Here is a 25701-nt window from a genome sequence, read left to right as displayed (position 1 = left end):
AACAAAAAGGGCAACTAGTGCCGTGTATTTTACATCGCAAGACTTATCTATAGCCAGGAATAAGGCTGAAAAAAGTTGAATATCTTCCACCTGCAAATATGTTTTTCACATTTGAAGATATTTTAGCTATTCTATCTTGTACTGTTTTAGCGGATAGTGGCAAATATTTGATTTTTTTAAGATTTCTGGTTTGTTTTTAAAATCATGAGAGTTTAGAAGGCTTTTTAAATGTTTTTTTTTTTTTGGCAAAATAAATAATATTTACGTGTTGAACTAAAGAGCCACAGCTTCAAATCCAAAGAGCCGCAGGTTGCCGACCCCTGACCTAGGGCTCAAACTAAGATCAGTGGATGAAAGCAGACAAAAATGCTCCTAAGCGGCCATAAGTCGATCAATGGATCAAAAAGATCATGGCCACTGTATTTTGGGATTGCAAAAGCTTTTAAAGGTAATAAATTATCAATGGCCAATATCATTGTGCATTATTGGACAAACTGAATTATGAACTCGATAAGAAACGGTCGCATATGCAAAAGAAAAAAGGGTTGTTTCTCCTAAACAGTGCACTGACTCACAAGAGCGTTATGACTATGGCAAAAATTGATATAGTGGAGTCACTGAAGGTGGATATGAGCTATTACCTCCGATTTCGTTGAACCTCCATCGATTTGCATGAAAATTGGTGAGAGGTTAGAGGATATCTCAAGCAACAAAGGTGACATGGTGTCAACTTGCGCTTTTACCCTGGGGGTGGATGCCACCCCTTCTTGGGGGTGAAAAATATTTTATTAAAAGTAACCCCATAATTCGATAGAGGGACAAATTTCAAGCAAAATTTGTTATATAAAGTTAGTAAAATAAATCAAAACTTTTTGAGTTATTAAAGATCAAATATTTTAATTTTTCTTGAGAAAATGCATGTTTTTAACCAATTTTTCATCAATAACTCAAAAAATGTAAGTTTTTACAAAAAAGATCTTATTATCAAAATTGAACCTAATAAAAAATAAAATAAACCCCTTACTACAAAAACCTTTTAATGTTAACTAAAATTGAGTTATAGGTAATTGAATGTATATTCTTTTCGGCGAGTAAAAAACTGTAAGAATTCAAGCTAAAATAACGGGAAATTGGTGCATTTTATAACATATACTTATTAAACATTTGTCAAAGTACTTAAAAATATCTATTAAATGAGCCCCCGAACATGTTGATAGCATTAAAATTTATGCTCCAAATTTTTTTCAAAATTTATCTTTTAAAAATTTTTCCAAAAAGTGTTATTGTTTTTTTTTTAATAACTCCGTCCGTGTTTACGATATCAGGTTCATCTAAAAAAATTTTGAAAGTTAATTTCAAGTGCTATTTAAGCACGTTAAACCTAATCTTTTAAACCCCTTACTTTTTTAAAAATAAAAGGCTAAATGACCCCGGTTGCATGGTTCCCACAGCAAAATTTAAGATTTAAATGTTTTTATCTCGGTTATGTTTTACCCTATAGAAATAGTAAAACAGGTAAAATATTTGGCACAGAAAAAACTAAAATTTGGTTATATATAATCTTTTACGTATATTGAGTATTTTTGGAGTTATTATCAAAAGAATATGAGAATTAAAATAATTTTAAAAATTATGATTTTTTTAAATTACACCTTTTTTTTCAAAAATATGCATTCTAAACCGGTCAAAATTATCGAAAACATTACTTATGCTAATATAAAGAAGTTCCTTTAAGGATTACTATAAATTTTAATTTTTGTGGAAATGGCGTATGTTTTATTTTTCACTTTTTCCTAAAAAAATTGAAACGGTTCTTTTATTTTCATTATAACTTGCTTAATTTTGACGCTATTACCTTGTTCTGAAGCTAATTGGATAGGTATTCTAAAGTACTTTGGCAAATGTTTAGCAGGAATATTTTATACATTGCATCGTTTTCCCGTTATTTAAGGTTGAATACTTAGATTTGAGTACTCGTCGAAAAAAATACACATTCAATTGCCAATAACTCACTTTGAACTAACATTAGTTTAGTTCTTTATATGAGTAGTGTATTCAATTTTTTATTATCATCAGTTTCAGTAATAATAACTTTTTTGTAAAAGCTTAAATTTTTTTATTTATACGTGAAAAACCGATTTAAAACAGGCATTTTTTAAGAAAAAATTAAATCTTAAGTGTTTAATAACTCGAAAAGTGTCGATTTATTTTAATAACTTTATATAACAAATTTTGCTTATAATTTGTCCCTCTATCGACTTATAATATTATTTTTAATAAAATAATTTTCATCCTCGAGAAGGGGTGGCATCCACCCCCAGGGTAAAAGCGCAAGTTTGCATCATACCACCTTTGTTCCTTGAGGTATCCTCTAATTACTCACCAATTTTCATGAAAATCGATGGAAGGTTCAACGAAATCGGAGGTGAAAACCTTCAGTGACTGCACTAATAAGTTGCACTCAGAATTGCTTTCTCGTCCAGCTTATTCTCCTGATTTGGCTCTCACCGATTACTACCTGTTTCAAAATCTGAAGATATGGCTCGTAAATAAAAAAAAAACCGCGAACGAAGGGATAATAATTGACGAAACAAACACCTATTTGTTGTTCTGAAGCGATTTTCTTGTGGCATTTTTATGATTAACTATTTATTGGGAAATAAGCCACAATTTAACTAAAAAAATGATTTTATTAACGTTTCGACGTCCAAATCGGATGTCGTTGTCAAAATATGAAATATTAATAAATTAAACAAAAATGCTGTTACTTAGCAAAAAATTCTTCTAATAATTTATTTAATCTGACTCATTTATATTGGCAATTCAGACATATTATATTATACATTTTAAAGTAGAAGACTTTAAAATGATATTGCCAATATTTATGAGTTGCGTTCCTAGGACGACTTTACTGAAAGATAGTTCATTCGATTTTGCAAATCTTCCAGAATAGTATTATTCAGACGGCATTTTAGAAATTCGCTCGGATCGTTGTACTGAGTTAAAAGAAGAATATATCGAATAAAAAAAATTTTTTTTGGAAAAACATGGTTTTAATTTCGAAGGATTTTATGATAACACTTATCAGACCATCTAGGAGTTTTTCTTTATTTACCTTGTAATAGTTACATGTGACTATCTACAGAACATTAGTTAGACTTGTAGTAACCTATGGTTGTGAAACATGGGTAAAGACAAAAAAGATGAAGCCTAGCTAAGGACATTTGAGAAAAAGATACTGAGAAAGGTCTGCGGCCCGTTGCAAGAGGAGGAGGCACATGAAGAATCAGAAGAAACGACGAAATTAACGAATTCAATGCAGGGTATGATATTGTAAGATTTTTGTAAAAAGTCAAAGACTGTCATGGCTGGGACATGTCTAGAGACAAAAAGATACAAAAACAAAAAAGAAAATATTACAATGAGAAACGATAGGAAGACGAAAAAAGGAAGGGTCATAACGAGATGGATGGATGACGTGGAAGACGATCTGAAAACTATGAATATAAGACAATGGAGAAGAAGGGCACAAGAGAGAATAGAATGAAAGAATATAACCAGAATAAGAATAGTCTTATGTATTACACAAATATTTGAGGGTGCCTAGGACTTAGTTTATTATTCGTTAATAATTTATCTTTAAATTCCTTTTTTTTAATATAGTCCAGAAAGCCACTGCGCATCCGCTAGGAAAAATATTCTAATTCGGATTTTTTGCACAATCTTACTCAGAAAGGACCCCTTTTAACAAATTTGCATGTTGCCAGAACCAAAAGTTGGTCAAAAATTTTTTAAACGTTTTTTTTTGTTTTTTTCCTAAAATTATTTTTTTTTGCATGGAACAAAATTTTTTTAGGTTTTTTGGATTATTCCAAATAGAAAAGGTCTTTAGTGACTTTTCTCCAAAGTTGATAGTTTTTGACATATAAGCGATTAAAAATTGAAAAATTGCGAAATCGGCCATTTTTAACCCTCAAAAACTATGTGAAAAACTGAAAATTTGAATGTTGCCAAGGTAGGTAGATATTTTTTAAACATCGATTGATGAAATCCCGAAGAGTTTTTTGCAATACGATATCAAAAACCCCCTTGTTTTTTAATCGACAATCAAGCGTGCGCGACACTATTTTCCACCGTTGCATGTGTATACACTAGTATACAGTATGGTGCAAATGAAAGGAATAAATTCGTTATTTCGTAAACCGGTGACTTTAAGGAAAAATCCCAAAACAGGTCGGTTTTTATTTTTAAGTTATGATATTGCGGCATATATAGTATACTAGTGACGTCATCCATCTGGGCGTGATGACGTAATCGATGATTTTTTTAAATGAGAATACGGGTCGTGTGCTGGCTCATTTGAAAGGTTCTTCAATTCTCTATTCAGTAATATAAACATGTGTATAATTATTTATACAGGGTGTCCAAAAATTTTTTATTAAATTTAATCATTTGGCAAATTGACAAAAAAATTAAATTATTGGATACCCTGTATAAATAATTATGTAAATGTTTATATTACTGAATAGAGAATTGAAGAACCTTTCAAATTAGCTAGCACACGACCCCTATTCTCATTTAAAAAAATCATCGATTACGTCATCACACCCAGATGGATGACGTCACTAGTATACCATATATGTCACAATATCATAACTTAAAAATAAAAATCGACCTGTTTCGGGATTTTTCCTTAAAGCCGCCGGTTTACGAAATAACGAATTTATTCCTTTCATTTGCACCATACTGCATACACATGCAACGGTGGAAAATAGTGTCGCGCACGCTTGATTGGCAATTAAAAAACAAAGGGGTTTTTGATATTGTATTGCAAAAAACTCTTCGGGATTTTATCAATCGATGTTTAAAGAATATCAACTACCTTGGCAACATTCAAATTTTCAGTTTTTCACATAGTTTTTGAGGGTTAAAAATGGCCGATTTCGCAATTTTTCAATTTTTAATCGCTTATATGTCAAAAACTATCAACTTTGGAGAAAAGTCACTAAAGACCTTTTCTGTTTGGAATGATCCAAAAAACCTAAAAAAATTTTGTTCCATGCAAAAAAAATAATTTTAGGAAAAAAACAAAAAAAAACGTTTAAAAAATTTTTGACCAACTTTTGGTCCTGGCAACATGCAAATTTGTTAAAAAGGGTCCTTTTTGAGTAAGATTGTGCAAAAAATCCGAATTAGAATATTTTTCCTAGCGGATGCGCAGTGGCTTTCTGGACTAATAGAACATGAAACCCAGTAGATACTAATTTTCTTCGACATAGGAAAAATACATATTTTTATACACTGCGTATAACTCGTATTCATCACACTCGTAACAAAATTATTTTCAACAAACGCTCAACATTTTAAATCACTACCCTCTGCCTTTCAGACTCACTTTTAATTATTTAACGAGCTTTAAATTACAAAATAACATTGTTTATATATTTATATGTATTAGAGCTAATTCAATTAGCTCCCCACTGATTAAAGAGAATTGCTGAGCCTGAGACACGACGCAGAACACGTCTAACGTTAACGATGAGAGTATTAAAAGAATCAGTTGAACATGACTAGCTTCGACAACACCGGAGATGAAAGCTTTTGCTTTTAGATCATTTATTTAATCTGCTACAATCAAGAAACTAATTTCCAAGTCTTAGTTAACGGTTTCATTATTTTATAATAATTCAGCAACGATTATTAGATTTTGTTTTGAAAATTATTTAAAAAATGATTTACGCCAAGTGTTCAATTAACCACCCACCTTTTTTATTTAATTCGAAAGTCATTGCACAATGGTTTAGATTTTGTAGCAAAAAATGCTTTTGATACGAGAAAAATAAAGGTAAATATCGATTTCTTGACGAAAGGGTACCCCCCGTTAAGATAGGCAAAATGCCCTCACTCTCAGAATTCAATTTTTTAATTTTTTTACGTTCTGTGCAATTAAAAAATGAGATAACGCGGATTTTTAGCTCGCCACCCCCCTTACCCCTCCCCCCACAGCCAAAAACGTAGATTTTTAGATTTAATTTTTTTTAGTTGGGTTGCAATTGATTTAAAAATTTCAAAAAATTGACACATGTAGCTGAGGCTTTTACAAAACATTCCCATTTTTTATGGACCCTTAGGTCGAGTGTACATAACCTCAATTTTTTTTAACTTTTTTAAAACCTATAACTTTTTTTTGGAGGAGGCTGCAGGTCCAATTTTTTTTTCATTTTGTGTATTTTATCAAAAGATATCTCTCTGATTTTTTTCAGATTATTCCGTCAGGTGCGCCATCTTGAAAAATCCGGAAAACTGTTTTTTTAGGGGGTTTTAGGGATCTTCTCCATTTTATAGACTGCAACATAGATCAACTCAAGGTTTTGTTAATAGATTATGTATAATTTGAAATAAATGAGTATTTTAGGATTATCAAAAAATGGGCAAAATACCTTTAAACCCCCCAAAAAAACATGTTTTTTTAAGTTATGTAAGGGTTTTTGCGGGCTTAATGATATTATTTTTTGAGATCGATACAGCCTGAATTTTTTTTTTCATTTTTCTTACGTTATATGTGAATAAAAAATAAGACTAATCGCATTTTTAGCACACCACCCCCCCTGCCCCCACAAAAACGTCAATATTTCTATTTTTTTTTGTTTAAAGTTGCCATTAATTTAAAATTTTTACGAGGCGTCTACAAAACATATCCATTTTTTATAGACCCGTGTAGGTCGAGTGTACAATACATATAACCTCAAAATTCCTTTTTTATTTTTTTAACACGTATTTTTGACTTCCAATCGGTATTTTTTTAAAACGTCCAATGAATATTGTACATCTCTCTCGCGGACGGCCGCTTCGGCTTCAATACATGCTTAGCGCTCATTTTTAATTATTAAAAATAATAGTTAGCAATAAAATAATGACAAAAATTTCTTTAGGCTATTGCAGGGGGGCTTTAAACTTTGAGTTGGTCACTTTATGACTTTCATAATAATAATTTTTAATCGAGTTATTAAGCCTTGAAAATGGCCATTTTCGCGTTTTTCAAATTTGAAATTTCGTGTAACTCGACAACAGTCAATTTTATAGAAAAATCACAAGATACCTTTTTTGCTCAGCTTGATCCAGAGAATCTAAAACAAGTTTGTCCGAAGTGAAAAAATTGATTTTTTGAATTCGTTTAAAAAAATGTTTAAACAATTTTCCGATCGCGGTACTGCCTGGCACCTTGTGGATTTTTTATAAGGACCTGTTTTTGAGTAAGTTTGTGCAAAAAAATTAATCGGAATAATTTACCTAACGGGACAAGCATACAGCGTGAACTATTTGCATTAGGAGCCAAACGTAGATGGTTTGTAAAATACACAAAAGACAAAAAAAAATTAGCAGCCATCGCCAAAAAAAGTTATACGTACCTATTAAAAAACAAAAAAAAAATGAGGTTATAATATGTACACTCGACCTTCGGGTCCATAAAAATAGACGTTCTGTAACAGCCTCAGCTCTGCGTGTGAATTTTTTGTAATTTATAATTTAATAATTAGGTACTAACTATTCTAAATGCGACATAAGCCACAATTTAACTAAAAAATGATTTTATTAACGTTTTTACGTCCACCACGGACGTCGTTGTCAAAATACAAAATATTAATAAATTAAACAAAAAGGTTGCTTGGTAAAAAAATCTTCTAATAATTTAATTTAATCTGACTTATTTATATAGATCGTCCCAAACCATTTTTTCAGTGCGTCACAGATTATCGAATTCTCTCTATCGCATTACAGATGGAAAATAAAATCATTTTTTAGTTAAATTGTGACTTATTTCCCATTTAGAATAGTTAATTACAAAAATGCCACAAAGAAATAGCTTCAGAACAACATTTTTAATCTAATTGCAAACCAACTTAAAAAAAAAATAAAATCGAAAAATTGACATTTTTGGCTTTAAGGGAGGGGGAATAGGGGAAGTGGGCTAAAATTGCGGTGAGTCCTAATGTTTTAAGATCATATAGAACGTAAAAAATAAAAAATATATTCAGGCTGTATCGACTTCAAAAAATATCATTAAGCCCGCAAAAACCCTTACATAACTTAAAAAAACATGGTTTTTGGGTGGTTTAAAAATATTTTGCCCAATTTTTGATAACCCTAAAATACTAATTTATTTCAAATTATACATAATCTATTAACAAAACCTTGAGTTGATCTATGTTGCAGTCTATAAAATGGAGAAAAGCCCGCAAAAACCCTTATATAACTTAAAAAAAAACATGGTTTTTGGGTGGTTTAAAGGTATTTTGCCCAATTTTTGATAACCCTAAAATACTAATTTATTTCAAATTAAACATAATCTATTAACAAAACCTTGAGTTGATCTATGTTGCAGTCTATAAAATGGAGAAAATCCCTAAAAACCCCCTAAAAAAACAGTTTTCCGGATTTTTCAAGATGGCGCACATGACGGAAAAATCTGAAAAAAATCAGAGATATCTTTTGATAAAATACACAAAATGAAAAAAAAAATTGGACCTGCAGCCCCTTCCAAAAAAAAGTTATAGGTTTTAAAAAAGTTAAAAAAAATTGAGGTTATGTACACTCGACCTAAGGGTCCATAAAAATGGACATGTTTTGTAAAAGCCTCAGTTACACGTGTGAATTTTTTGAAATTTTTAAATCAATTGCAACCCAACTAAAAAAAATTAAATCTAAAAATCTACGTTTTAGACTGTGGGGGGAGGGGTAAGGGGGGGTGGCGAGCTAAAAATCCGCGTTATCTCATTTTTTAATTGCACAGAACGTAAAAAAATTAAAAAGATTGAATTCTGAGGGTGAGGGCATTTTGCCTATCTTAACGGGGGGTACCCTTTACGAAGATCTCGAAATCTACGAAGTATATCGAATATCGAAATCCAATATGCCGTATAAATAACATTTGAAAAGAAATACTAAAATCTAAATTTGTTGCAACAATTTCTTACTTAATAAATCAAGCTTTAATTCTGATGTCTCCTTGTTTTAACAAAAAAAAAATATTTAAATAAATGATTGTTTATTCATACTAAATTTAATAAAATTTACTTTTCTCCTTTTGAATTGATTACTTAAAGTTGGAATGACTAACTGAGTTATAGAACTGTTCAATACAAAAAAAATTGAGCATATATGGTGTGGATATAAACAAGCTCTCTCCGTTTCGACAAATGATTTGACTAACCTTTTTGTTTCTTCACTCCTGCTTTTCCCAGATTGCGTTGTCCTTGATTCTCCCACACGTACTCTTTTGATGTTGCGAAAAGGTCCCTCTCGTCCAAACTGCTTCAAAAACAAACAAAACCAAGACTCGCTCGAATTCTCCACTCAGTTTTCTCCTTGCTCGATATCTTGTGCAAATAGATACCAATCAGCCACTCGTTCTAGACACAACAAAGGAATCTTCCTCGGACACAGGAAAATTTTACTTCTCAACCGGTCAACACTTTCGTTTCAACTTGATTCTGCTCGCAAAGGCCGATTACACCACTTTACACTGACTTCTCACTTTTCAAAAACTGGACTGCTCTCTCCCGATATTCATCACACAGTCTATCTTTTCGTCCCATTCTCATCCCTTCCATCGATCTTTCTCTACCAATCAAAAACAACCTCTCTACCCAAAACATCCATACTTTCCTTTCCTAAGAAAACCAACTTAATTTGTATCTAACTTTCCATTTTGTTAAAATTCTAAGAGACATCAAATTACTATCGTTTTTTCAAAAAACTAAACAAAAGGCCTTACATTCTAAACTCAATAAAATTTGTTTATCGTTTAAACCTTCTACGAATTATTTACAAAAATCCTATTGATGTTCACAAAACGAAATAACATGCACTTTCCAATATTTTCGAACCATTGTCTGTAAATCCATTAAAAAACCCATTAACGAAAACAACATTAACGATTTCACCTTCCCTGAAAAAGCACTGTTTATTAACTAAATTAGACTCTATACAATTTTGGTCATATACAGGGTGAAGAAAATCTATGATCTTGTGGTCCCTGATATAAATTTATTTTCTGAATTTTTCCAAAAAACCATTCTACAACAGTATACATATTATTATATATTTTTTTTCAGAAAATACGTATTTAGTTAAAATTTTTGGCAACAATTATTATTGTTCAGAAATCATTTCTTTGTGACATTTTTCGATGTGTTTGTGTGTTTTATTCTTTAATTTTTTTAATTTTGGGTATTGTTTTGATTAAAATTTTTGGAAAGTAGTAAGTTTTAAAATTAGTTTAATAGTTAAATTAAATATAAATAAACTGTTTAAAGTATATTGATTTCGTTGAAATCATATAATGGAAGTATAAATTCTTACGCGCGTACAAAGTACACACATTCTTTTTTTTAAATTTTGTACCTTGTTGGGGAGGGGGATAAATTTCCCATTTTGCCTCCCCGTTTATCCGTCACTGTGTACTATATATCATAGGTTATACTTATACATCGTGAATACCAGGACATTAGCATGAAAACTTTTGATTGAATCGTCCTATAAAAATGACTCAATAAAAAAACTACTCGTCACGAACTCGTACAAAAGAAAACACAAAACTACATCTCCACCCATTAAAAATACCGACAAATCACGCAATTTTTCTTTTCTTTAAAAACAATAAAAATAATCAGAATGCTTTCCCTAGAAATGTTCCCTGCGCCTCGCCCTCAACTATGAAATTTATTTGACAGTCTATTCACTGGATTTCGTTGGAAGTAAGCACGCACGAGAGTATATTTTTTCTTTTTTAAAAATACTTACGACTTTCTGTTTCAAATAAAGTCTATTTGGCGAAATCAATAGACACTGTTCGGCAAAAAAGCCGGCCACCGTGAAACGTTTCAAAACAGCACTAACATCTTTCTTAATAATATCAAGGGTAAATAATCATTTATGGGTAAGATGGAATGAAAATTATATTAAAAGCAGAAATACTTATTTACATACTTATTTAAATCTTGTACCATCGACTTATTGTCACTCTCGATGTAGCCGAAATGGCTTATTTTTTATACTGGTAAGGTCATTTGACCTACCACAGTAGCTAGTTTCAACTACTTTGGATCTGGAGTAAGTAATCACATGTTATAATTTTTCCTAACTTTTTAACAGTCAAAATTTAACTTTGTTATTCTTATACAGTGGTTTACTTATTTTAGACTTTAACCTGATGATGGGCTGATTAGTCCGAAAACGTTTGTTTGTATCGTACCAGTGATGTACCCACTTTAAGTCCAACTTGGATCTTTTTAAATCTTTTTAAATTAAAATTAATCTGCTATGCAGGCGACAGCAATACTAATATCTCGAAGTAAAAATGATTTACAACATATGCAAAACCAATTATGTAACAGCCAGAAGATCACATCTGCTAAGATATAAATTGGTACTGGAGGGTCAGAATAGTAAAGTGGAGGGTTATATAGTAGAGTCTAAGTCATGTAAATTAAATATATAAGCATCACACTATCTAGCTACGGAAAACTCGAAACAGAAATGGAAGATCAAGTGAAGAGAGCAAACAGAACCGCAAGATGCCTGAATGAAACAATATGGAGTAATAAAAATATCGGGAAAGAAAGGACATCGCACACATCTTATGGAAAATATAATGTCACTCAAATTCAATAAAATTTATACGAATATATTCGTTTTAAATTAACGGTCAAATCTTATCATTGCGCCAACTCTTAATTATGATTAATTACGGCGCAAATTGCAATTAAAGTTTATCGAAATCACATTTTTGGAGTCAGTAAAACTGTCAGTTACAATCACTATTGCTCTGGGTGCTATTCAAAAGATCAAAAGAGCTTAAACCCCGCTGGGCCTAAGCGGATTAGTGAAACTAATCCGCTGATTTATGGAGTACCGACAATTTGGGTATTATAAAATATTTTTTCTCTTTCTAACTTATGTACGTATCCATTTGATTTCAGATTTATTTATATCAATTTCTGCTCTTATTATTGAAAATATGGAGTTGGCGCAATGATAAGATTTGACCGTTAATTTAAAACGAATCTATTCGTATAAATTTTATTGAATTTGAGCGTCAATAATGACGTACGCGACAGAAACAGGACTTGAGCAGACAGAACAAAAATAATGCTAGAAACGGCAGAGATGAAAATCTTACGAAAAACCTATGTTACTTATTAAGAACATATGGCTAGAGCTAGACGTGCAAATATACAAAGTAGAGAACATCAAAAACTGAATAAAAAAAGAAGCGTAGAATGTAACAATCAAATAAACCGAATAACAAAAAATAGAGTACGGACGGCGAGAGACGGTTCCCCAATAAGAAGACAACCTGTGGGAAGACCACGAAATCTATGGAACAATTTACTAAAGGCACACTGAAAAGTAGACAGTGTAATGTCTACATAAAAAGAAGAAGAGGGAGAAATATCGTCACCCTAATTAGCAAAACTCGTAGCCAAAACGACAAATTGTTCGAGAGATGCAAAAAAAAGCTAATACGGAGTTACAAGGTTTTCTTTTTCGCTTATACGAGTATTTAGTTTCTCCATTTAGGTGGAGTTACAGGATTTGGTTAAAAGACTTAATTACTTAATTTGGTTAAAAAATAATTAATTTACAAACAGATGGCGCATATATTCACAAACGAGTAAAAATGGAGTAACGAGGTTTGCTAATTAGGGTGACGGTGACGATATTATTGTTATTTTAATGTTTTGTTTGAATATGTGATTATTTTGACATGCGATAAAAAATGGAGATTAAACAAATAAAAGAACTCGATTCTGATAAAATAACAAGATAAACTATCTCTACAAGATATTTTCAATCCGGTCCTTTAATAAAATAGGATATAAGACGCGAAAACTACTTTAACATTGTTAATGGATATGTAATGCAAGACACGTTAAGACCTTGTACTGTCTTCCTTGTCTGCCATGTAAATTTATTATCGTAAAACGGGATTCACAATATCCTTTCTCAAGTAAGTGAATCATCCGAGTATATAAATTCGATCTGATCAGACACTCTTGTTCACGTGAAATATATTCTGACGATTTTCTGCATTCATCTTATGCAGAAGGTAGAAGTATCGAATAATTTCGTTTACAAAAGTTTTATTATTAGTTCGTTCTTTAACGGTAAAATATTGCAAAACCTCTAAATTTTAAAGAACCGCTTGGATTGACATGAAATTTGGAATACACATAGCTAGCAAGTCAAAAAAAAAAGTGATATTGTGCCGATGTGTGCTTTTGCCCTGGGGGTGGTTTTCACCCCCTCTTGGGGGTGAAAAAATATTCGTCCAAAGAAAGTCAGGAAATGGATAAACTGGCTAATTTTAAGTAACTTTTGTTCTATAGAGTTTTTTCACTAAGTCAATACTTTTCGAGTTATTTTGGAGTGAGTATGTTCATTTTTTCAACAAAATAACCACGCTTTTAGATGGTTTTTCGTAAATAACTCAAATAGTAAGTATTTTGTCGAAAAAACATTTTTAGCAAAAATATAGCCTGTAAAAAATTTAAAAAAATGGTGTATATATCACGTCTCTACACCTAGTAGAAGCAGAGTTATAGCTAATGAAAAATAGGTTCATATTCGTCAAATTCCAAATGGAATACTTTAACGTGAAATAACCAAAAATGAAGCACATTTCGGGGAAAACTCATTACAACTTATTTAAAGTGTTTAAAAAAAGCTTCATTTTTGTTTTATAAAAAAAATTCTAGCATCAAAATTAAACAAGTTACGCTCAAAATAAAGTAAGTCCCTTTTGGTTGTGGTAAAAAAATCGAGAAAATCACCCCCTAATTAGTATCTTAAATGAACTTAATCGTTACGACTTCACAAGTTTCTTGACTCGTGTATATATTGTTTATATGATCTGTAAGTTTCATCGGTTCAAAGTCCTTATTATTGAAAGGGTTATAGTTAAAAGGGGTTGTACGAGTCACTGATCACGAATGTATGCAAATTTAGAAACACCAAATCTCAATCAATTTTTGTCTAACAGAAAAACAAAAAAATACATGATATTCAGAAAAGCAAATCTGACTTTTTTTTTGTTTTTCGAGATTTTTGGTATCTCTAACAATTTTTACGTTATTTTGAAAAAAAAAACATATTTTTCAAAATTTAAATTTTTAAAAATTTTACTTTGAAACCAATTTTTTTCAAAAATAAGCACTTTGAATCTATTAAACTTACAGATCATATAAACACAACATAAGTAATAGTATATTAAGTATGGAGAACGGTAAGGGTTTTATACCGATCGAAGACAATTGTTTGGAGGAGGAGCGGAGCGACGACTCCAATTATTGTCTGAGATCGGTTACCCTTAACGTTCGACATGCTTATAACGTTTTTTGCACGATTGATACCATTATAAATTATAAAATTAAACATTTTCGTCAGACTAGTTTCATTCATTTTATCAAGATAGATACTTTGGTTGTTAGGTAGTAACTAGGGTGCATAACAACAATGGAGAATTGAGTTTTTATTTAGTTGTCAATAATTTTAAGTACAATTTTGATTATTATAAATTAAAATATGAGCGAAAGTTAATTTGAAGAAATTGAACGGGCTTGGGAAGAAGGGTGTTCCGCAATTATTCTAATACCTACTAGTAATACTACTAATGTATGCGATTCTGCAGGAGTTTCTGTTAGAAGTGAAACCACAGCCCAAACAAGTGGGATTTCATTAAATAATTTAACAAATTGTACCATAAGTTTCAATATTAATAAATAATTCGTTAGTTTTCTTTATTCTTTCAAAAAATAAATTAAAATTAAGAGATTTTTTAACTCGACGGTAAGTGAATTACTTACCGTCGAGTTGGAGTACCTACCGTCGAGTTGGATTACTTACCGTTGAGTTGCTAGTAAATGTCACCTACTGACGTAAAATCTGTCACGGTAAACAGTCAAAAATGATCAATCGTGCAAAAAATAATTTGTGGAGCGGTAACGATTAATTTCATTTAAGTTGCTAATTAGGGGGTGGTCTTCCCGATTTTCTTTTGCAAAAACAAATGGGACCAACTTTATTTCGAGCGTAACTTGCTTAAATTTAATGCTAGAAACTTTTTGTAAAAACAGAAATAAAGATTTTTTTAAACACTTTAAAAAAGTTATAATGGGTTTTTCCCAAAAAGTGCTTAATTTTTTGGATATTTTACGTTGAAATATTCTATTTGAAATTTGGTGAATATGAATCTATTTTTCATTGGCTATAACTCTGGTTCTACGAGATCCAGAGACCTTACGTGTACACCATTTTTTTTACGTTTTTATAGGCTATATTTTTTCTAAGAACGTTTTTTTCGACAAAATACTTACTTTTTGAGTTATTTGCGAAAAACCGTCTAAAAATGTGGTTATTTTGTTGAAAAATGAACATATTCACTCGCAAATAACTCGAAAAGTGTTGACTTAGCGAAAAAGCTCTATAGAACAAAAGTTACTTAAAATTTGTCAGTTTGCCCATTTCCGGACTTATTTTGGACATAAATTTTTTCACCCCCAAGAGGGGGTGAAAGTCACCCCCAGGGCAAAAGCATACATCGGCACAATATCACTTTTTTTTCTTTAACATGTAAGCTATACGTATGCCAAATTTCATGTCAATCCAAGCGGTTCTTTAAAATTTAGAGCAAAAAACCGTGAAATAATGGACTATATCTTTAACATAGCATACTTGAGATTTGTATGAAGGAGATAGCAAAATTTTATGTCGGATATAAAAATATCAACCAACTATGTCATAATGTCATGTACATGTATTAATAATAAAGGGTGAAATTTTGAAATTATAAAATGTGGAAACCACAATAGTAGTTAAGGGGATGGGTACGTAGTTTCTGCTCCAATGCTATTCAAATGGGATTCATTTTTTTCGAATCCTGAGAAAACTAATAAGTATTTTTGAAAAATTTAAACGCAGAATGAAAGGTTACGTTATTACTGAGGACTGAAAGTGTCTGAAAACTTCTATAATGTTTATTTTACTTTAATAAGTTACAGGGGTGAAAAACTAACAGAAAATTGAGTGTGCTTTTTTATTTCAAATATCTCATTCAAAATAAACTTTTTATTTATTCTAAGGGACTTTCGGCCCTCGGTAATAATTTAGTCTTTCATTCTGCGTTTAAATTTTTCAAAAATATTCATTGGTTTCTTCAGGATTCGAAAAAATGAACACAATGTCCGTGGTAATATTTTCCAAATCTATCTTTGTCATACAACGCACTCAGTCGAATATAATATTGTCACCATATTGTCAGTCAGACAGTGAGAATTTGAAATATTTGACATGCCATCGGGAATATTTTGAGTTATTGATTTTCAAATATCTCATTCAAAATAAACTTTTTATTTATTCTAAGGGACTTTCGGCCCTCGGTAATAATTTAGTCTTTCATTCTGCGTTTAAATTTTTCAAAAATATTCATTGGTTTCTTCAGGATTCGAAAAAAATGAACACAATGTCCGTGGTAATATTTTCCAAATCTATCTTTGTCATACAACGTACTCAGTCGAATATAATATTGTCACCATATTGTCAGTCAGACAGTGAGAATTTGAAATATTTGACATGCCATCGGGAATATTTTGAGTTATTGATTAAATAATATTGATAGCGTATTTCGTAAATAATTGATTTAAGACGTGAACTTAATAAAAAGTTATTTATTGTTTATTATTTATGGAAGATCCAAGCAGAGAATGCACCAGGATATATTCAGTGATCCAAGTATTTTGTTGTTAAAGATGTTCAAAATTGTAAGCGTTTAATAGTTAGTTTCATTGATTTATTAGTTTTTGTTGTAAGTACAGTAGATAAATTATTACAATCACTGAATACATAGTTAGTGAAACAATTATCATATTAATTAACAGAATTAATAATTAAGAAAATTAATTATACAAGTAACAGTTATCCAAGAACATTCAAAAGCCATCTTTAAAGTTAATGATGACATTGTCAAGTAAAGTTTATATATCCATACCAGTGAGAATTTTACTACACGTAATTTGCCGTGCAAAGACAGAAAAAGTAGGGATAGCCGTAAAATATTTGCGAATTATGTACCGATGGCCTTAAAATTTTGAATGTAATTCGTGAATGGACTCAGATATCAAATGCAGGACAACTATTCCATATTGCAGAAGATCGAGAAGCCTTCGCAATGGTGATCGCCAACGTCGGATAATTCTGATATGACACGTGAAGAAGAAGGAAACCTCTTATAACTTATAGAATAAAATTGTTTGTGCCAAACCAAATTTTTCACGTACAACAAACTCTTTTGAGTTATTAAACACCAGTGAATTTTTTGATAATTAATTTACTACAAAATATACTGAAATCAAAGCTAAAGTCATATATTAAGTTTGGTCAACAAGGTTTGGTCTATAACTCTAGGGCTAGGGCGCTAGGGCATGCAAAACAAGAATAATACTAGTACAGCCTGGTAATTTAATCTTAATGCTTAAACATGGTAAGATTATAAAGAAAAGTGAGTCACAGATGCATTCTTAGAAATGCAGTCACTTTAAAAACATTTCTTGGTGTCAGGTATCATTACTATTATCTAAATATCTAATAAAAATAAAAGATATTCATAAGAAAATTGCATTAAATAAATTTGTATGTAATATAAGTATGATAATAATTTCCTTGGAATAATACTAAACTTTTAGTGACATGAATAATTTATTATAAAATGAATATGTGTTTTTGTTAGATAATAGCAAGGAATATAAATACAATATATTCCTATAAACCGGCCACTCACGATACTGCGGCGTCGTTCAATTTTGTCGAATTCGACTAATAGGGCTTTTCATCGATTGTCATTTGTTTCGAGCTTCTGTTATATGTTGTATAATCTGTGTATAATATTTAATATACACGGATTATACGACATATGACAGAAGCTCGAAACAAATGACTGTGAATGAAAAGCCCTATTGACAAAACTTTTGATCGTGTGTGATTGTCTATCCAACAAAATCGTTACAATTTTACCACAGAGAAACGAGAAACTGGTTTCTACACTGCAGTACTGTAGAATTGATATCATCGACAATTTTGTCGAAGGACACCACAGTATGGTAAATGGCCAGCTTAACCCAGCATTGGTCGCTAGGTAGGTTGTTACGCGAGTGGTCGCGCGTGAGATTTTCTCTCACATATCCAACTTTTGCCTTTATTTACAAAATTTTACAAAAAAGATAAGGTTTCACCAACGATAAAGCCATTTGCTTTAAAAGGACACGACGTTTTACTGTTTTATTATTATTATCTTTATATAAAATGTGACTATTGATGCCGTCAATATTTAACATTGCATTGAAAAATATATGGTAAGTCACCATCTACAACTAACCCGTGAAACAGAATATAGGATTTTCATATCATCGACCACATCCACGGCGCCTTTTATTACATCATAAAAGGATATTATTTTTGGTTTTAAGGGAAAAAATAAAATTAATTTTTATACACAGTTGTTGACGCCGGTGGTCGCTTGATGAGAGAATCTCTCACATGCGAAACGCACTGACACAACAATATGGTGATACTAAAGAAACTGAGTCACTATATGAGTGGACGAGTGTATTAGATTGTCGAGGGAGTCTCAAAAATGTTGTATGTGGAGTACCACAAGGTTCAGTATTGGGTCCTCTACATTTCCTTACCTTTATTAATGACATCACTAGTTTAAAAATCGACGGAAAGGTTTTTCTTTTTGCTGATGATACCAGTATCACTTGGAGCAACTCAAGTATCGCAATTCTTCATGCTACTATGTATAACTTCTGATCTACTCACCTTAACCTTAATAGCAACCTTAAATGGTCCCTTCATATCGATGTGTTAAGCAAGAAACTATCCTCAGCTCGCTTTGCAATAAGATCTGTTTCGAAGGAAATGGATTTAGCCTCTTCCAAAATAACATACTTTTCATTGTTCGAGTCCCATCTTCGATATGGTCTGCCTTTTTGGGGTTCTGGTAGAGCTGCCCAATCCGATGTTATTTTTAAATTACAAAAAAGAGCAATAAGATATCTGTTTGGCCTCAGAAGAACAACACATTGCAGAAACTACTTCAAAGATCACAGGATTCTAACCTTACCTTCTTTATATATTTTAGAAACTGTTTGCTTAATTCGTAAACATCTACATGTCTTTCCAGCAAGACCTAAACATGACTATTCCACCAGAAATTCTATCTTTGACATCTATTTACCGATCCCATCCAGTGAGTTAGTAAAGAAGTATATATTATATTCTGCAAAAAAACTATACAACCATCTCCCTCTACAACTTAAATCTGCAACATCTTTCCCCAAGTTCCGTACAATGACAAAAGCCTATTTATCTGAAAGGCCATATTATTCAATAGCAGAGTTTCTTAACCAATAACTAAGAAATTACAGTATTCTTATGTATAAGTAGAATCTTAATCTATATTTGAGTGTCATATGCAGCCGCATAACTTATTAAATTTCTTCAGGTAGATTACGCAATTTGCATTTTTTTTTTAATTTTGCAATAGATTGTTACTGATTTTTATTTCACTTTATTATGTTTTATTTATATTAACGATTTGTATAATTTTAGTAAATTGTATTTGTTATTGTTTTTATTTATGATTCTTGTAAGCTCTGTCTATAAAATTGTTAAATTTTTCATGACAATAAAGCATATTTCTATTCTATAGGGAGGATAGTTAGGAGACTAGAAGGAACCACAGCGCGTATAATTTCCGAAAATTAAGTTGTGCACAATTTTCTGAAACCGTGAGAGAAAATCTCATAGCGACCACTGGCGGGTTAATACTAAGAATGAAAATTTTTGTCATAAAATCTTTGAGGATTATTATTCACTGTTTAAACAAAATAGTTTAACAAAAGCATTTATTTAGAATGGACTTGAAATAGGATTTTGATATAGATATGTCAATAGAGAAATATTTACAAAATGATAAGCGTGAGAACTACTACAATACAATATGTCTTGGGTTCGAAACAAAAGATCTACTATTTTGTTTTCACCCATTTTGAAAAAGTCTGAAAACCTTAACAACACCTCCGTCATTACACCAGATAAAATGATAGATAAGGTATCGAATGAAAGCCAATGAATAACCCAAGGATGGTATTAAAGGTGAGAAATTTAAACTCGAACTTCCGGTTTTAAAGTTGCAAACGGAAGTCTGTTGTAAAGTCGCCAAAATAGTACCAGCAATATATTATTCGACTCGCCTTAGCAAGACGAGAATAAATATAAACTTCCGGTTTTTATATCATTTCCGGTTAAAAAGATATGACCGGAAGTTTGTCAAAAATGACTGGAAATTAGTGAAATCGTATATGTATTAATCGACGAAAAGTTCAAATATCGACTTCTACTTATTCTACTTCCAGTCACGTTTGGTGAAAACCTAGGACTTTATAAGTCCCATTGCTTGTTAAGAGTGAAGGCGCAAATATTTGATGTAGCGAATCGACTATCCCTACTTTTTCTGTCTTTACATGGCAAATTACTGTAGTAAATTTTCCCTGGTATGGAAGCAGATGTAAACATTAGTTGACAATGACATTCTCATGTATTTTGTTGTAACTTTTTTTGTCATTTGAAAAAATGTCCTTATGTACTATTTTAGCAACAATTATTATTTATATGTTCACATTAAATACTAACGAAAATGCTTTTTGAAACGCAAACAAATATGATTGATTTTTATATTTCATCATGAAAGCGTTAAATAATGAAAAAGCAACTGCTATTAAGGTATCAGCTATTTTTAACTGCTATTTTCATTTAGCAGTAGCAGAAGCAACTGTTATATCAAAATAGCCGGTCGGACACATCTCTACTTATCACTGTCTCGAGTCTTGTCGTCACATTGTATGACAAAGATAGCGAATGTTCGATTTGAAAAATATTGCCACGGACAAAGTGTTAATTTTTTTCGAATCCTGAAAAAACTAATAAATATTTTTGAAAAATTTAAATGTAAAATGAAAGATTACATCATTTCCGAGGGCCGAAAGTCCCTTAGAATAAACAAAAAGTTTCTTTTGAATTTGATATTTGAAAGTAGAAACCACACTCAATTGTCTCTTCTTTTTCACCCCTGTAACTTACTAAAATAAACACAGAAGTTTTCAGGGGCTTTCGGCCCTCGGTAATAACATAATCTTTCATTCTGCGTTTAAATTTTTCAAAAATATTTATTAGTTTTCTCAGGATTCGAAAAAAATGAATGTACCTATGTAAAATGTATTGGAGCCGAAAGTTTGCGCCTATCCCCTTAATATGGCGGTAGCAGGAGCAGATTAGGAAGAACAGTTAAGTTTTTTGTATAAACCGGTCTAATCTGTTAAATACATAGATAATCTGTGCATATCAGATTAGAATATAAATACAGATATAATATGTCAAAAAATATAATCAAATTGAAAATTGCTATGTGCAATCTTTATTTAAGAATATAGAACAATGGCATCCATAATATTAATTCTGACATAGTATGAATGAAATAAGTATTATTTATTTTAGTCTTAAGTATTTGATGACAAAATTGCCTATATTATCTTCAATCAATAGATTGCACCATACTATGTAGCCTTGTTTCGATTAAACTACACAATTGATATTAAAGTGTGGGAAACTTTTGTTTTCTTTATTTACATCTTGCTTTAAGCCCATTTATAGAAAAAAAAATAGAAAACAAAGGTGTTTTAATGAAAATTAAAAAGATATTTACATAAAGAAACTAGGTAAGTATATAAAGATTTTTTTATTTCTGGCCTTGGAGTGCAACCTTTAGCCACGTAATTAGTAATGAGTAATGTGTAGTGTGTCTGTTGAGTAAGTGTCTTGTTAGTTAGTGAAGTTGACTGCATTGTCTTTACAAAGAGATGTACCCGAACGTCTGCAGTCCCTCAGATAATTTAATATTTCATAGCACAATCCGTCATACTTTTGGCATCAATTGGTAAGAGTTGATGAGTCCTGGATTCACTACTACATACCAGAGAACACAATGAATGCACTGCAGTGGACTTAGCCGACTAAAGGGCTCTGAAGCAGCCAAGAGGCAATCAATTTGACAAAAAAGTCATGCCTACTGTATTTTGGGATTGCAAAAGCATAATTTTAATTGACTATCTTAAAAAAGGTAAAATTATCAATAGCCTATATCATTGTGCATTATGGGACAAACTGAAGCAGGAATTCAGTGAGAAAAGGCCCCATATGCAGAAGAAAAAAGTGTCGTTTCTTCAACAAAATGCACCAACTCACAAGAGCGTTATGACAGTGGCAAAAATTCATGAGTTGTGCTACGAATTGAGTTCTTGTCTAGTTTATTCTCAATTCTCCCGTTTTGGCCCCCTCTGATTATTACGTGTGTCCAAATCTGAACAGATGGCTTGTAAATAAAAATCAGCTCGAACAAAGGGATTATTGAAGAAAAACCTATTTTGCAGAGCTTCCAGAATCGTATTATTTGGATGGCATAAGGTAATTGAAAAACCGTTGAAATCATTGTATTGAGCTAACAAGAGACTATATCGAATAAAATAATAGAATTTTCTGGAAAAACATGTTTTTCATCACAAACGAAGTTACTTATTAGAAAACAAAGTATCACTGCAGATTTAGTTAGGTTGACTCCCCAATAATGGTTTGTGTTAATATATAATTAGTAATAAATGTTTATGTCAAAATTTTGAGGTCAATTAGTAAAAAACATAAATATAAAATATAAAAAACAATTTACAGGTATTATTGCACCTATAAAACTTTTAGACTTTGAAGCTTGTTAATTACTAAGACAGCTTGTAAATCATAATCAAGGTATTTTTAAAAAGTGAACATCACTATTGTGGAAACAAACAAAACAGCTTCTATAAGCAAACTGAAAATTAATAAGTACTTCTAAAATACAATGAATTGTTTTTCTTGCGTTCAATCTAATAGGCGGATCAATGAAGCAATAAACCTATTTTTGCAGTTGGATGGATCTAACACATTCACGGTCATGACTGCATATGAAGTCATTTACTCAATAAGAATATGTGTATACAATGACAGCGTGTCTGTGAATGTGTTAATGAAACTTAACCATTCGATTCATAAGACAGTAAAGAAGTCATAAAGTGATAAAATTACATTTTTGAACAAGAAAAATGCATTTTTTCATTACTCCAATATTACTACACAGGAGTTTTTGGGGTTGCTGTATATGAATATCCTGACGGATAGAGTTTCCATGGCATCTGGTGCCCAGGATAGGTTTCATCTCCTGAAGTTTTGTGGAAATTCGATTCAAAATTAGTGCAAACTTGTTACTCTGAGATTTTTATGATAACTGAACACAAATACCATGTTGACAATGGTCACTGAGGCACTTGATGCCCAGGAGAGGCCTTCTCTCCTGGAAATTTATGGAAATTCAATGCAAAATCAGTTAGTCGTGAGCAACAGGACATAATATAGACAATATTTGGGCCTTGTAGGGATGAGATAACAAGAGAGTGGGGATGAAGACATAACAATGAACTGCAAGCACTCTATGGAGATGAAAATAGAGTATGATACATCAAGGTAAATCATATATGATAAAAGAATACTAAATACAACTTTCTGAGAATGACCTGATGGCAAGTTGGGCAAAAAAGATGGAAGGATACAGTAATCAGTGATCTAATGAAAGATACAAGTAATGAGTGATCTACGTAAAATGAGAATCTAACAATTGGAAATTACCTATTGTACAAGACTGGCAAGAGTAAAGGAAAATAATAAACACTCCCAAGACTCAGAATTGTAAAGCCAAGAAAGAAAAAGTTAAGGCCCTAGTAGGTACTTATTGAAATTGTGCCCCTGTTCGGATGTATGAAAAAGAAATCCCATGGAACCTTAGGCAGCAGGCCCAGTGAAATAGAAAAATGTAACAGAAAAAGATAAGAATTGAAGACCAGATTCAACACAAAGTGAAATAGACTTAACACAATGTTTCCACAGTAGCCAAATTTCCTCCAAATTTGTTACTTACCATCCTTAAGCTAATAGCAAACCCTAATTTATTGCCTCTTTACCCTATTTTTATTGTTCTGAGGAGCTTGGATCATTTTCAGATGAATTGTGGGTAAAATGACACAGTTCAAAGAGATTTAACATACAGGTGCTAAAACGTCCCCCTTTTGACTGAGCTAGGGAGCTGATACCATCAATCAGTGCCCTGGTAATTTGCCCACTATTTAGTGGTCTAACTACATTGTTTTAAAGATTTTATCATTTTATGAATTAGCCAATTTAATAAAAATTCTAGGCATTGAATTACATTCTAGGCCCTCACCACCAGTGTGTTCACATTTTTTCAAACTCAGTGAAAACAAACAATATCCTCTTTGCTTTTATTAATATTTTGCTATATTATTACCAAATTAAAAATTATTGACCAAGAGCTAGAGTTTCCGTAAAATTGACTTCTAGTAGAAAAGCAGAAAAACGATAGTTCTATCTCAACCTCACACTTAAATTCATTTTAACATTTAAGTACTTAGCTGTAATATTTAAAAACGTATTATAATATAATACAATTTTGAAATATTCGAAAAATATTGTGTAAATAAAATGTTAATAAATTTCGTAACATATTTCCTACAAATGCAAATTTATCTTTAAAAATCAGTCAGCAACTAGGCGTGTAAATCTATAAACCATGTTACTTCTAGCAAGATATTCTACATTCATGTATATTAATTGTCGGTTTAAAATAAATACAGATTAGTCACGGAAGATTCATCCCCGTCCAAAAGCTAATCAATCTTTATTCTCAGAATACATAAATATGTAAAAGCGTGAATAAGCCAAAGTACAACAAAAAGGGTCACAATAAAATGAAAGAAATTAGCAATAAAACAAACCAGAAAAATTATTCAGTGAGTAAAAACATAAATTTTGTGTAAATATGCATTAGACATGATTTATTTCCATCACGTCTACAAAGAAAAACATTCACAGAAGTTCCCAAACCAAAACGTCAATATTCCATTTGTTTTTCTAACATGAATATTACGTTTTTTCTATTTGTAAGTATAAAGTATGAATTGAGTAAGGTTAGTATATGTTTTTAGTCAATTATTAAACAATAAATGATTGTTTTTTACCTTTCAAAATAATTGTTAATCCAAATAACTGGAGCAAATACACCCACCCACAAACAGATCTCAAACAAAACTGAGGAAATGTGTTTTGCTTGACGTTGAATAGATGGCGCAAATTGTGATTTACATTTTGGATTTGTGGCTAAGAGCCCGACACCGGACAGTTTCCCTGAAGATTAACAATATTAATTTGTTTTTAATTTAAATAAAACAAATAAACTTGAAATGAAATAATTAAAGGATACCCCCGTTAAGATTGGCAAAATGCCCTCACTCCCAGAATTCAATTTTTTTCATTTTTTTTACTTTGATTAAATATTTACATGTGATTAAAAAATAAGATTCAAGCTCAATTTTAACTCCACCCCTTTCCCCTCTACCAACTGCGCAATTTTGCCCCCCTAGCCAAACCCCCTCATTTTTTTATAATTTCAAAAAATTCACACGCATAGTTGAGGGCATAGAGAAATAA

General features: G+C 31.3%; 1 protein-coding gene across 2 annotated transcripts in view; it reads right to left on the bottom strand.

The window, feature by feature from the left end:
• Positions 1-25330, bottom strand: part of LOC114336315 (protein tweety) — a 156817-nt gene extending 131487 nt beyond the window's left edge. The window contains exon 1 of one of the 2 annotated variants that reach the window (XM_050655101.1): positions 25233-25330. The gene's annotated coding sequence lies outside the window, so the exon portion shown is untranslated. The remainder of the gene's footprint in view (positions 1-25232) is intronic. The other variant, XM_050655100.1, reaches the window with a different exon arrangement.
• Positions 25331-25701: the final 371 nt, after the last annotated feature.

Source organism: Diabrotica virgifera, chromosome 6, assembly GCF_917563875.1.
Source record: "Diabrotica virgifera virgifera chromosome 6, PGI_DIABVI_V3a".
NCBI lineage: Eukaryota > Metazoa > Arthropoda > Insecta > Coleoptera > Chrysomelidae > Diabrotica > Diabrotica virgifera.
The sequence above is the reverse complement of the archived record's forward strand: the minus strand, read 5'-3'. Positions and strand labels throughout refer to the sequence as shown.